This window comes from Neomonachus schauinslandi, chromosome 4 (assembly GCF_002201575.2).
Source record: "Neomonachus schauinslandi chromosome 4, ASM220157v2, whole genome shotgun sequence".
Taxonomy (NCBI): domain Eukaryota; kingdom Metazoa; phylum Chordata; class Mammalia; order Carnivora; family Phocidae; genus Neomonachus; species Neomonachus schauinslandi.
In genome coordinates, this window is record NC_058406.1 from 47,751,611 (window position 1) to 47,767,406 (window position 15,796).

A 15,796-nucleotide genomic window follows, 5' to 3' on the forward strand; every position below is an offset into this window, starting at 1 on the left:
ATTCTATAGATCAGTTCTAAGCTGTTGTCTTCCTGGCTGTAGCTTTATCTCCTCTCTAAAAATAATTCTTGACTTTTCCACAAGCAGTGATGCTACATACAGCTATATCTAATAGTTGCAGGTCTGGTGATGGGTATTAAGGAGGGCACATATCGCATGGAGCACTGGGTGTTACACGCAAACAATGAATCATGGAACACTACCTCAAAAACTAATGATGTACTGTATGGTAACTAACATAACATAATAAAAAAAAGAAAAAAAATAATAGTTGCAGGTCTTCAGTATGGCTTCAGGAATCCTTTTTTCTGGGATTGCCCCTTTAAACAATCATCTTACCATTCGCATTGTATCTATGATTGAGACTCAAACCTACAGAAATCAGGAGGTCCTTCTTTCATATTCACATTGAATGAGACCCAGAACATAAAAACAATGTTCTAATTTCACTGATGTGGGAACATTGAAGCTTTTTGGAGGTTTTGACTAGTTATACATATGAAAAGGGTATTAGATTTGTTAACACCTAGGGTTCAGTTGAAGAAAACAAAGACCACTCTATTTCAAATAGAAAGAGATTCAATACTCAAAAGTAGGGGTTTATAACATCATTGAGGAGGTAGACCTTTAGAAATGACTCCCCCAAACCACTATAAAATTGGCCTTTCATGAGAACTGCTACCTCTGCTATTGTCAAGAAGCTGGACCAATTTCAGTTTCCAGGATCTCATTACCTTCATTATAGCATCTGCCATGACTCTAAAATCTATCACCTTAGCTGCAACCTGGAGATGAGGAAGCTGCTGCCAGAACTGTTGGCTCCTAGGTTAAAGTAGGAGCTCCTAGGCTTTTAGGTCAAACTGTGCCTGTTGGTCCTACACTTTGGAGTCACACAGACCTGGGTTTGAATGCTGGTTCTCATATATTAGCTATGCAAACATGGGGCTATTTCATATCTCTGGGTCTCAGTTTTTTCATCTGTAAACTGAAGATGAAAATAATTGATAAATTTGTTGTGAAAATGAATGAGCTCTTGAGAACAGTGTCTGGTATAAAGTTGGTGCACCAAAAATATTAGTTACCTTCCTACATTTGGCTATGCCCTAAGCTTGCTTTCTGAGTAAGTCAGTCTACATGTGCTTATATTAATGTCCTCATCCAGAAAATACAATTGATGATACTTTCCTTGTTCATCCCACAGGTTTGTTGTGAGAATCTAGTGACCTAATGTATATAAAAAATACAAAGAGCTGTGAACTGTTAGGTAATATTATTTCTTTTATAGGTTGATTGGGCTGCTGTAATTTTATAGGACTAACCAGGTCATATACATTCCCTGTATATTTGCTTTTCTTTCACTGAAAGTATATCAAGTCACTAAATTGTTAATGAATATATATAGGTTTGCATCTAGAAAGACAGATGATAAAATAGTAAGAAAATGATACCTATGAGGAAGGAGTAAAGGAACAGAGATTATATGCCCTGTAAGGATGATTTATAATGCACCTTCAAACATAGAGACAGGCCTTGATTTAAGAAAACCCAGTATCTGAATACTAATATTTACAAAACCCAAGACAAGGGATAATCAATCATTCCACAAGAGGATTCCTCACCTTCCAAACAGATTCTCTCTCACACAGGGGATATCCCAAATAGAAATCAATTCATTTTATAAAATTTAATTCACCCAGAATGTTTCAGAAAAAGGAGGTCCATCTGTCTAAATGCCTCTTACACTAAGGATGGTTGCCATCTGTTTTCTAATCCCCACAGGGTAGCAAATAAGAGCTTGAATTCTAAAATGTTAGATTTAAGTTGATCTGAGGAAGAATTTCATATCTATGTAGGCTTGTTATTTGTAAGCACAAGTAAAGGCAAATTATGGACTTTTGCACGTATCTTCAAATCAGGATGACCTTCTCTGCTTAAGGAAACTGGCCTAAGAGTGGGTCTCTGTAAAAATTGAGGAGGACAAGATGGCCTTTAAGACCCCGCAGGGCATTAGAGGCCATGGCTTCTCGGAGTGCAGACAGTATTCAGTGCTCTTTGTGAAAAGCAGTAAGAAAATCTTGCCATATGGAAAAGATTCACAATTTGAGATTGTGTGTAGAAGACAGTGTAAATACAGAGGCAGCTGAGAGGCTGGAAGATATCTCTTTAGCAATATGCTTTCTGAAACCCAGGACACCTGTTTTGCTGAATTGGGTAGGAAACCTGGAGAGACTATACTTTCCTGTAAAGATTTTCTTGGAGATTTCCATGACTTTCTGTCTTCATGGTTAGCCCATCTCAAGAAGCACACAGAGGTACAGAGACAACAGAGCAGAAGAGAAAAGCTTACAGGGCATTTTACGAATGTTTAATGTCAGAAACTCAGTTCAAATTTGGCTTCATTCCTTTGATGATTGTTTGAGTTTGATGAGATGATAAGTTTAAAATAATTGATCTTTACCTCCTGAAAAACATGCTCTTAGTACTGTATATCTCTACTGGTCTGCTGAGAAATGTGTAACAACTGGCTCACTGAGGAAAAACAATAACAAAAAAATTTTAAAGCCCTGATTTGTAGGATTTGCCCATTTCTTTGGTGTAAATTGTTCCATCATGGACAATTTCAGACTACAAACGGGGTGGCAGTAAATGCAGATCTGTGATGGGTGGTGCATAATTCGTTCTCGCAAGTCAGCTCTGGCATACAGCTGTATCTTCTTCACGACATTTGCCATCCTTCTAATTGCACTGTAGCCTCATACCTGCCTTATCTTCTATGTTTCATTGTAAACATCAATCTCTGGCTCTTCTGCTTAAGTGCTTTTTTCTTTTTCTGATTCCTCTCTGTCTTCTACAATGCCTGGCATTTGTTTAGTGCTTGAATAATATTCACTGAGAGAATTACAGACCAAATGGATGAGCGCTTAAATTTTAAATTACACTGAGGTCCAGTCGTGAAGAGTAAAATCTTATTTTATTAGCATTTTTTTTCAAATTTCAGAAGTTTCAAATTATGGCAGATACTACTTAGTCAATTCGCCTCTTATTTCTTGGTATCCAAACCCCAATTTTGTCTAGTTATTAGGCAGTAGTTAAGGAATGTGGACATTCCTCTGGCAAATATGCTCTAGACTTTAGAAATTATTGTTTATAAAGGACCTGTGATCCAATTCTTTCAACAATATCCATGTGCAAATCTCCTGGGAGACTTTTGACAAAGATTCCCCTCCACAGTAAACAGAGTTGCACTAAAGGAAAGGCTCTCATCTTGTGTTCTTGTAGACATGGGCATGTAGCACTTAGATCTGAGCAGAATTCTGGTGTTCTTTGGTGAAATCCAAGAGAATCACAAACTGATCTAGAACCTTGATGCTATTGACCAGCTGAATTAATAGTGTCCACTGACTCCTTGTTATATGTGACAACAAATCCATATTGTTTGAGCCACATTCAGTGGGTATTCCATTATGTAAAACCTGAAAATCTGCTAACTAATCCAGTATATTATACATTCTGTAGATCATTCTCTAATTTTCTCATTCTATGCAAGTTCTCCTTTGACTGATTTCTACTTACCTTTGCTATTCTCTACTTCATCATATTGAAAGCCACTTAAGATCCTCTAAATATGCTACATGGCTTCTCATCTTTGCTCAAATGTTTTCCTTTTTTAGGAACATACACCCTAAATTATCTCTTACCTTCAGCCCTCCAGTCCCCTATATTATACCTTGTCCACTTGGAAAATCCCTGTTAACCCTTTAAGACACATCTCAATCTATTCCACCAAAAAGATTTCCTTTAGTCTAATAATTACTCCATTATCTATGCTTCATACTATACCATACATGTACTGCAATTGTATTTAAGTTACTCATTTTTTTGCTTGTCTCTTATTAGTCTCTCTTTCTCTGTCCCTCCATCCTTTCTCTCTTTCTGTGTGTGCGTTTGTGTGCACGCGCACGTGCGCACATAATGCGGGTAATTTAAAATGAATGAACATTTATTTTCGATTTTACTTAGATTCAAGTAGTTAACATAGAGTGTATTATTAGTTTCATGGGTAGAATTTAGTGACTCATCAGTTGCATATACACCCAGTGCTCATTACATCCAGTTCCCTCCTTAATGCCCATCACCCAGTTACCCCATCCCCCCAGCCATCTCCCTTCCAGCAACCCTCTGTTTGTTTCCTATAGTTAAGGGTCTCTTACAGTTTGCCTCCCTCTCTGTTTTTAATCTTACTTTATTTTTCCTTCCCTTCTCCTATGTTCATCAGTTTTGTTTCTTAAATTCCACATATGAGTGAAATCATATGGTATTTTTCTTTCTCTGACTGACATTTCACTTAGCCTTATACACTCCAGTTCCATCCATGTCATTGCAAATGATAAGATTTCATTTTTTTTGATGGCTGAATAATAATTTAAAAATTAAATAAAATGAATGGACATTTATATATATACATAATACTGTATTTCATTAAACTTAAGATGCTGTTTTTATAAGACACATCATTAATTTATGGATTACTAAAAAGAAGAAAAAATGACTCCAAATGAACAATGAATTGCCATCAATTGCAAGATACATCCAGTTTCAGAGACAATGAAAAAAAAGTAAAAGTTTGTCTTAAAAATCAAGGAAAATCCCACACTGAAAATGTTCATAGACAGAGAATAATATTTTTATTTTCCAAGTATGATGAAAATGACAATAGGTTTAAGACCTGAGACTTATTTTTTAACTTTTTTCAATAAAGTTAAACTTGATTTGTATATTGGTCTGCTAGGGCTGCTGTATGTAACAGAGTATCACAAACTGGGTAACTGAAACAACAGAAAATTACCTCTCAGAGTTCTGTAGGCTAGAAGTCCAAAATCAAGGTCTTTGCAGAGTGTTACCTTCTGAGGATCTTTCCAGGCCTCTCTCCTTGGCTTGTAGATGGCTGTCATCAACCCCTGCCTCTTCACACCATCTTCCCTGTGTGTGTGTCTATCTCCAAATTTCTTTTTCATAAGAACACCAGTCATATTGGATCAGGACCTCATTTTAACTTGATTACTCTGTTAATACACTATCTCCAAATAAGCTCACATGCTGAGATACTGGGGGTTAGGACTTCAACATATGAATTTTAGGGAGACACAACTCAATCCATAACAGTTTGTTAAAGTTTTACTTAAAAGTATTTTTTTCCCTACTGTGCCAAACATGCTTTTAGATTTAGAAAAAGTCTAAATATATTAGATGGTGCTTACTGTTGTGAAGAGATTCCCCTGGCACACTGGGGGAAAAGACAGTGAGGACTAGCCTCCTGGTTATGGATTCACTTGTTACTTATGAGGGAGAAGAATTCCTACCACTATAGCCTGACTGGAAGCTCATGTCCCATCCATTCTTACAATTTAAAAAAAAATAAAACATAAGGAAGAGAGATAACAACATAATGCTACTTAAAACAATACCAAATATATCATAATTTAAAATAATAAGGTGTATTTTTATTGGGATGGCATTGAAGGTATAGATTGCTCTGGGTAGCAGAGACATTTTAACAATGTTTATTCTTCTGATCCATGAGCATGGAATGTTTTTCCATCTTTTTGTGTCTTCTTCAATTTCTTTCATGAGTGTTCTGTAGTTCCTAGAGTGTAGATCCTCTACCTCTTTGGTTAGGTTTATTCCAAAGTATCTTACGGTTTTTGGTGTTATTATAAATGGAATAATTTCTCTTTCTACAGTTGCATTGTTAGTGTATAAGAAAGCAACTGATTTCTGTGCATTGATTTTGTATCCTGCCACATTACTGAGTTGCTGTATGAGTTCTAGTAATTTGGGGGTGGAGTCTTTTGGGTTTTCCACATAAAGTATCATGTCATCCACAAAAAGAGAGAGTTTGACTTCTTCTTTGCCAATTTGAATACCTTTTATTTCTTTTTGTTGTCTGATTGCTGTTGCTAGGACTTCTAGTACTATGTTGAACAATAGTGGTGAGAGTGGGCATCCTTGTCGTGTTCCTGATCTTAAGGGAAAGGCTCTCAGCTTTTCCCCATTGAGGATGATATTCACTGTGGGTTTTTCATAGATGGATTTTATAAACTTGAGGAATGTTCCCTCTATCCCTATACTCTGAAGAGTTTTAATCAGGAAAGGATGCTGTATTTTGTCAAATGCTTTTTCTGCATCAATTGAGAGGACCATATGGTTCTTCTCTCTTCTTTTATTAATGTGTTCTATCATATTGATTGATTTTCAAATGTTGAACCACCCTTGCATCATGGGGATAAATCCCACTTGGTCGTGGTGGATGATCCTTTTAATGTATTGTTGGATCCTATTAGCTAGGATTTTGTTGAGGATTTTGGAAACCATATTCATCAGGGATATTGGTCTGAAATTCTCCTTTTTGATGGGGTCTTTGCCTGGTTTGGGGATTAAGGTAATGCTGGCCTCATAGAATGAGTCTGGAAGCTTTCCTTCTGTTTCTATTTTTTGAAACACCTTCAGGAGAATAGGTATTATTTCTTCTTTGAATGTTTGGTAGAATTCCCCAGGGAATCCATCAGGCCCTGGACTCGTTTTTTGGGAGGTTTTTGATCACTGCTTCAATCTCATTACTGGTTATTGGCCTATTCAGGTTGTCAATTTCTTCCTGTTTCAGTCTTGGGAGTTTATAGGTTTCCAGAAAGGTATCCATTTCTTCCATGTTGCTCAATTTATTGACATATAGTTGTTGATAATAATTTCTAATAATTATTTCTAATTCCTTGGTGTTAGTCATGATCTCTCCCCTTTCATTCATAATTTTATTAATTTGGGTCCTTTCTCTTTTCTTTTGGATAAGTCTGGTCAGTGGTTTATTGATCCTGATCAAAATTCCAATGACATTTTTCAAAGTGCTGGAACAAACAATCCTAAAATTTGTATGGAATCAGAAAAGACACTGAATTGCTAAGGAAATGTTGAAAAAGAAAAACAAAGCTGGGGGCATCATGTTGCCCAATTTCAAGCTATATTACAGAGCTATGATCACCAAGACAGCATGGTACTGGCACAAAAACAGACATATAGACCAATGGAACAGAATAGAGAGCCCAGATATGGACCCTCAACTCTGTGGTCAAATAATCTTTGACAAAGCAGGAAAAAATATGCAATGGAAAAAAGACAGTCTCTTCAATATATGGTGCTGGGAAAACTGGATAGCCACATGCAGAAGAATGAAACTGGACCATTCTCTAACACCCTACACAAAGATAAACTCAAAATGGATGAAAGACCTCAATGTGACACAGGAATCCATCAAAATCCTAGAGGAGAACATAGGCAGTAACCTCTTTGACATCGGCCACAGCAACTTCTTTCAAGATACAACTCCAAAGGCTAGTGAAACAAAAGCAAAAATGTACTTTTGGGACTTCATCAAGATAGAAAGCTTCTGCACAGCAAAGGAAACAGTCAACAAAACAAAGAGGCAACCCACAGAATGGGAGAAGATATTTGCATATGACACTACAGATAAAGGGCTGGTCTATAAAGAACTTCTCAACTTGTTCATCTCTCCCTCCAGTTTCTCTATAAAGATCTATAGACCAGGTCTTTAAAGAACTTCTCAAACTCAACACCCAAAAAACAAATAATCAAGTCAAAAAATGGGCAGAAGACATGAACAGATACTTCTCCAAAGAAGACATACAAATGGCTAACAGACACATGAAAAAATGTTCATCGTCATTAGCATCAGGGAAATTCAAATCAAAACCACACTGAGATACCACCTTATACCAGTTAGAATGGCAAACATTGACAAGGCAAGAAACAACAAATGTTGGAGAGGTTGTGGAGAAAGGGGAACCCTCTTACACTGTTGGTGGGAATGCAAATTAGTATAGCCACTTTTGAAAACAGTGCGGAGGTGCCTCAAAAAATTAAAAATAGAGCTACCCTATGACCCAGCAATTGCACTCCTGGGTATTTACCCCAAAGACACAGATGTAGTGAAAAGAAGGGCCGTATGCACCCCAATGTTCATAGCAGCAATGTCCACAAAAGCCAAACTGTGGAAAGAGCCGAGATGCCCTTCAACAGATGAATGGATAAAGAAGATGTGGTCCATATATACAATGGAATATTACTCAGCCATCAGAAAGGATGAATATCCAACTTTTATCAACATGGATGGGACTGGAGGAGATTATGCTAAGTGAAATAAGTCAAGCAGAGAAAGTCAATTATCATATGGTTTCATTTATTTGTGGAACATAAGGAATAGCATGGAGGACATTAGGAGAAGGAAGGGAAAAATGAAGGGGGAGAAATTGGAGGGAGAGATGAACCATGAGAGACTACGGACTCTGAGAAACAAACTGAGGATTTTAGAGGGGAGGGGTTAGCCCGGTGATGGGTATTAAGGAGGGCACGTACTGCATGGAGCACTGGGTATTATACGAAAACAATGAATCATGGATCCCTACATCAAAAACTAATGATGTATTGTATGGTGACTAACATAACATAATAAAATAAAATTAAAAAATAATAAAATAATTAGGTGTATATACTCATATACTGCTGAAGTGAGGTGAGTATAAATTAGTGCAATCTTTCTGCAGGCAAAAATTTAGAAAGATATTTAAAAATTGCCCATACTCTTTACCTAGAAATGCCACTTCTGGGACTACATTCAAAGGAAATTAGAGATGTGCACGTAGGAACATATACCAGGATGCTTTTTACTAAAAGTATTTACGAAAGTACTGATAAATAAAAAGAAAGCAACTAAAATGTCTACCAACAAGGAACTCTTTAAGTGCATTATTGTACATCTATATGGCTGACCACTATGCAATCTTTAAAAATTATATTGTAAAAATATTTAGTATCATATACTGGGATATTATAAGTGAAAAACAGCTGCAAATACTATATATAATATAAATCTATTTTGGTTAAAATAAGAGTATTTCTGAAAGGGTGTTGAATTAAGTCATTGTTGTACAGTGCTTATCTCTGACTGTTGGATCAGGAATGATTATTTTTCTTGGGTTTTTGGTTTTGCTTGACGCAGCTGTTCCTCTTTAAATGTAAATAAAGAGAATTGTTTTATATAAAAAGTGACGATTTATAACGAAGAATCCCTTCTTTCTAATAATCATCCCATATGGCAAAAAAAATCAAGTTAGTTTTTGGGAAGGGCTTGTGTTTCAATGGCTCTTTCTATCTACTTCCTAAAATATACATTTGAGGGCACCTGGGTGGCTCAGTTGGTTAAGCAACTGCCTTCGGCTCAGGTCATGATCCTGGAGTCCCGGGATCGAGTCCCGCATCGGGCTCCCTGCTCAGCGAGGAGCCTGCTTCTCCCTCTGACCCTCCCCCCCTCATGTACTCTCTCTCATTCTCGTTCTCTCAAATAAATAAATAAATCTTTAAAAAAATATATATACATTTGAGTCCATTTTGCCTAAAACTTCCATGAAACATGACATTATGGCAACAACGCAAAGTCTGCAGAGGATAGAAACATGGAATCGAATGAGCAGTTCAGAGGAATCTGTGAATACACCACATCACTGAGAAGGAGTCTCAGACCATTCTCCTCATTTGTGAAAACACATTTTTCCCCTAGTTTCCATTTTCCAAATTCAGAAGAGAACAATTTAGAACCATGATTTTTTCCCCAAATTTTATAGCCTGTTATTGCAAAAGTTATTATGATACTCTTCAGAATTCTAAAAATTCTAAATGCAATGTATTTTAGTGTCATCATTTTTCTAAGCCCAAAAGAGGTGTAAAATTATACAATGAAATAAATACATTATGCAATATGATAATGAAAATAATACCTTCCTATATGCATACATTTTACAAATGTTTACAAACATTTTCATATTTATTTCATTTTTTTATAAAAAAATTCCCTATGACAAGGGAGGGAAAATCCAATTTCTTTTCATTTCACACTCAAAGAAAACAGTGCTCAGAAAGGTTGGATGATTTGCCCAAAGCACACAGATGACAAGCAAAGCCAGCTGCATAATTAGTCGGCTTAGCATAAAATGAAAAATTGGGTCCCTTGTCCAAAAAAGCAGAAAGTAAGTGCCATTAAAGGTAGGTACTAAATAGTAAAACCTTTTGCTTTTTTCTGCAGTCTCTCCAGTCGACCCTAATGTTTGCTAGTTGATGCTGGAGATACTCAGGGTAAGTGCACACCATCGCAGGTGCCTGGAGACCCATCCTATGTGCAGCCTACCTATAGCTTTGTTCTCTCTCCTGCCAGTCTGCTGAATGTCCACTGCCTCAACCCAGCATAGACATGCAACCTCCAAGGAGCTGCAACTTCATGCTGGTATGTGTTCAGTACCTGGATCCAGAAAGGATGAGAGCCCTGTAGAATCACCTGACAAATGTGCCTTTGCACTGTCAGTCCAGGGAGGGGACGGCCACTACTATGCCCTATCCCCTGATGCCACAGGGAGCATAACCAAACTTCTCATCATCCCTATTAAGGTCCCACTGGGGGCAGAGAGTGATATTTGGGGAGGGCATGGAGAGAGAGACCAGGCTGGGTCCAGGGGGGCAAGAGGGCTGGTAATGTGTGGCCAAGAACACATCTTAGGGAGGTAACTGGAGGTGGGGTCGCATGAGATCTGGTGCTCTAAGCTCAGGAGACATGCTCTCTTGTCCCATCAGAATTTACTTAACAAAACATAAATTCAAAGATAAATTGTTAAGGATTTCAATGAGGGGGCCACAGAGTATTAAATCTCAAGCACAGGGCCCTTTGAATGTGGAACCCTGTGTGTAGTCCCAAAGCAGGGACTACAACTTGAGTCTTTCAATTCATCACCAATGCTAGCTAGATTGTTGAGTCCTAGCACGTGCCAACCATCTTGGATGTATTAACTCATTTTATTCTTATACCAGCTTATTCTGTAGGTACTATTTATCATGCCATTTTGCAAATAAGGAAACAGGCCAAATATTACACAGTTTTTAAGTGGCTGAACTTGTATCTGGGGAAGAGTCCCTATTCTTAGCTACTAGGATGCATTGCCCAAGAAATGTGAAATTATTTAGCTACTGAAGAATTTTAAAACCCGGCATCCTTATTCTTGACGTTAGGAAAATCCATAATGGTTTTGTATTATATTCTATTCAGCGATATTTAAAAGTTCATCTTTACAATACATAAAAAGAGATTTTCCCCAAATCCTTGCAACCATCCACATGGCATTGGATAATTATTGACTTTTACATCTTTGTTTCTTTCTCCCTTCTGTAAAAGAATCAGAAAGACTGACCAGTATGTTACCACTATCCCTCTCAGCCTTGGCCAGCAGGGTTCTGCTTCCTTGAGAGCTGACACTTTACTAGTCCTCAGGGCAGAATTACGATTATTTATTGTTACTATTATTTTAAACTAAGACCTGGGGTCCTGAGTTAAAGAACTTAGTAGACACAGCATGAGGAGGAGATTTGGAGCTCCAAAACCTAAAGCTATTGGATGAGGGTGTTTAGTTTAGTGTTCTGCCAGGAACAAGGGTCCAGCATCTACATTCCTCTCTCGTGACACCCTGAAGATATGCAGCTCTCCAGAGGGAAACAGGCAGTAAACACCTTGGTACTCATCTTCAGCCAAGACTCCCTCTGAACCAATTTTGGGATGACAGTAACAGAGCTCTGTGACAGTAAAGGAACTTGGCACTCAGCTTTTAAGATGACTAGTGTGGACAAGACCAGGATGCTTGTCTTGAATACTCCAGATAGTGTTAGGCTCTCAGGGGACCACCTTGGGTGAGGGAAAGAGTCCCATGGAGGAGACTGAGGCAGGATTCAGGCTCAAAGCAGATTAAATGATAATGCAGAAATTAAAAAATATGTATATTTTTGTACCCCAAGTTCCTTAGTACACAAGTGATACAGGGGAGGAAAATGAGGTCATTTGCAGTATATGCAAGCTCATATTGCGTTTGGCTTCAAGTTGGCCTCAACTTCTTGGTGTATCCTCTCAGAGATAAACCTACCAGGCGTGATTCCCACCTGGAAGAGGCAAAAGATGGGTTCCTTTGTTTTTCAGAGTTTTCCATCCCTCTCTGCATTTCTTTATCCACAAGAAAAAGCAAATGCAATCACAGAATTGTATAAAAGCTTCAGTAAAATGAGAGGGGAAGGACAGAGGAAATTTGTATGAAAATTGTTGCAGCAACTACATACCAGATGCCTGAAATGCATTGTCTTATTTAATTCTCAAAAGATTTCTGAAATGTAGCTATTTGTTATCATATGCAGAGATTAAAAACCTGAGGTTCAGAAAGATATAAAAGCTTGTCAGAGGTCATTTATGGAGGAGATGGTAGTGACAAATTCCTATCTGAGGCTGATGGATTTTGAAGACTGTGTTCTTTCATCTGTTATGAAAAGAAAAACAACAATGAAACCAAAAAGGAGAAGAAACTCATGTGGTAAAGGTCTGAAATTCAGGGCAAGGCTGATGCGAAGAAGGGCTTACCGGGCTGTTGTTAGGGAAGTTTGCGGTTTGATGGACTTGACATGCATTCTAGTATCTTACCAAGATGCCATCTCTGATTCACCATACACAGTCTAATAGTCCTCCAAATCTATCATGCACAGATTGTTCAGAAAGGCTATTACTAATGTCTTCCCCTTCAAAATGTGAATGCATGCACTTCTTACATGTAATAGTTACAACAGAATAAAGTAAAATCCAACTCGCCTCGGACATTTAGTCCTGATCCGAGTCAGCCTAGTACCAATACACCTTAAAGATGCTCTTAAGGACACAAGGCAACAACCTGCCTGAAAACAATTTGAGAAATTAAGGAAACCAACATGTAAGACAGTAATAACCTTCTTTTTCAAGTCATTGCAATAATTCTAAAAGAGCAGACAGCTCTCAACTCAAAAGGCCATATATAAAATGGTGAGTCCTTCCCAAGTGACTAAGAAATGTGCATGTAAAAGAATTTTATGCAATTATGTTCAGGGAATATTAAGCCTTAATTAATGTATTGGTGATTTCAATAATAAAATGCCCAGTGTTGTCTAAGAACAAATGGAAAGCATTAAACCAATGGTTAGATTTATGGCTGAATAAATCAAGCATGTTGTCAAATTCATCAGGGAAATTCTCTCCACCTATATGTGTCCTTGGTTCTATAGAGCTCCCTCCCCAAATGCCAGACATTCTGTCAGTGACGCTCTGCACTCATGAATTGTGACTATTGCAATACATTTAAATTATAGATTGGGGGTTTTCTGGTGAGCCGTGTGCCTGCAAAGTGACCCAAGGTGCAGAATCCCTGGGTGTGCCTAATCTAGTCACTTGTGTATATCTGTGCATGTGCTTCAGGGGTATCAGACTGGAGATGGGGTGGGAATATGAAGGCCGGGGTGCTGGGTTAATGGAGGAGAGAAGCAGCTGCATTGAAACATATAAAAAACAAAGAGCCAAAAAAAAAAAGATTTTTTTTTCTTATGAATATATTTAACGTGTTAAACAGATTCTGGCAATTTCCTGATGGCTCCAAAAGAAGCCTGATCTGAGATTTTCACAGAGAGTGTTCCAGACTCTGAATCCTATACTCGTGTATTGAGGCACATCTGCTACGGAGAGGAAGCAATGAATAATTAACTCGGCCTCCACATCACCGCCATAGATTACAGTCGTCTTGACTGCTGGACTGCCTTGCAAAACATAAACCATTTAGAAGACTCGGTTACTCTCTTTCCTTTTAAATTTGTCTTGCTCTCACTTACCATTTAAAAGGGTAAATCTTTCTGTAGTTTTAATTAAAGCATGTAAAATAATTTACATTGAAATCATATGTGCTCGGGTCTGTCAGAATTGATGCTTTAATAACATGCCATCCCTTTCTCCATTGCCCTGAAATCTGTTAAAATTACCACTAAACTAATTGGGAACAAAGTTGTCAAGTGCATGCAGTTCTGACAGTTTGTCTTTCTGCAAACTGCCGACAGATTGCAAGTTACGCATGTGTTGAGCAGATGGGTAAGTTAAAAGGAACACCAAAAAAAAAAAAAAAAGCAATTTATTAAATCACCTGGAACCAGCAGCTCCAATCCAAAAATAGTGAGAATGAAATAGAGCAGGAGCTGGGAGTCCTGGCACTAGAATGTACCAGAAGGTACCGGTTACAAAACAAGATAAACATTTGGAGATGCCTCAGCTGTGTTACAGAATAATGAGGAGTTATTTAACCCGATATAGATTACCAGCCAAAATTAATTTAGGGTGCAGCTTTTTTGGAAAATGGTTTCCAAAGTGATTACTTTAACCCTTTAATGTCTTCTCATTATCATGGGAGGGCATTCTCATAGGCACCAACACGTATTCACAGGCATATATGCACCCACACCTATGCACACACAACACCCTGGCATACCTGTATGCATACATCCACACTCATCTACATATGCACACATGCACGTGTGTGTATCCGCGTACCAACTTGTATGTGCACACGCATACATGCGATCTTAAATGTATATATGCACACACCTGTGGGAAATATGTGTACATGTACATCAAACTCTTTATCATCTACCTATCTATATCTATCTATCTATCTATCATCTATCTATCATCTATCTAATCTATCATCTACCATCTACCTATCTACTTATCTATGCTTATGTCCATGAGAGATTGCTTATTTTCCATCACCTGAAGCAAGGTTCTGAGTAAGCCATGCATGCATGAGTTACCCAGCCTATAGCTGCTGTTAGCATAATTGCTTTCATGTGTTCCACAGGGAAACTATGCAGGTGGGAGATTGGGAAGAGCTGAGGCAAGCATGGGGAGGTGGAGAGTAGGGGAAAGGGGAAGTGGAACCTGATGGCTTCTTTTCAGTGGGGCTCTATACAGCTACTCTGTATGATCAGAACTTTTGAGATGTGTTCTTGGAAGACTTATGTGGCTTAGGAACCAACAAATAAAGAGGACATGCCTTAACTAATATTGGCCTCATTTAGGCAAACTGGCCTTTACGAAAGCATCAATTCCGTTTTTAAAGGACAGTAAATCTAAAATAAAGATGCATTCTGTCTCTACAGAAGCTACTGACAGACCCAGAGGCCCAGAAAATTAACTTTCTGTTCCTGGAACAGACCAATACAATTCATTGAAGGAGAATCTCTTGCTGGAAATGCAGGTGATCAGTGAAGAAGAGCCAAGAAGGGAGAGCGTGACCAGGTTTCTGAGAGCAGTGCAGTGGAATTCAGGTATTCCATATTGGTGTTCTCCTTGGCTCATCCCCATATTGCTTTGCTTCCTGTGGATGTCGGCCACTCTTGTACTTTGGGCCACCATACAGTCTGATGACTTGCAAATCTGTATCTCTATCCCCTGTTATTTCTACTTGGAGTCAGTATCCTATATTGAAATGCCTGTGGCAAATCACTGTGTGAACATTACTCAGTCCTCTCAAACTCCACGGGTTCAAATGGAATTTCTCAATCCCCCCCTCCCCAAACTTACTTCTTGTGTTCACTATGTTATTCACATCACTTTGTCCTTTATTATTCCAGGCTAGAAACCTGGAAATGATCCCTAAGTCACCTCTCTTCTTCACCAGCCATAACCAATCATCTCATTTCCCCAATTTTGACACACCAGTGTTCCTATAAATCTGTCCTTTCCACTCTGTAACAGAACATCTCCAGTTTAGGTTTTCCTCATCTGTTGTATGGATAGGAGTGTAGGTCTTCCTTTCTAAAGTTTCATGTCTCCTCTGATCCATTTTCCATTTAGTTGCTA

At 38.1% G+C, this 15,796-nt stretch overlaps 1 long non-coding RNA gene across 1 annotated transcript; it reads left to right on the plus strand.

Annotated features, from left to right (window-relative positions):
- Window positions 1-10,180: 10,180 nt before the first annotated feature.
- LOC110571817 lies at window positions 10,181-15,106 on the plus strand. Its single transcript, XR_002479812.1, has 3 exons — window positions 10,181-10,197; window positions 10,277-10,345; window positions 15,094-15,106. It is a non-coding gene; the product is annotated as an uncharacterized LOC110571817 (long non-coding RNA).
- Window positions 15,107-15,796: the final 690 nt, after the last annotated feature.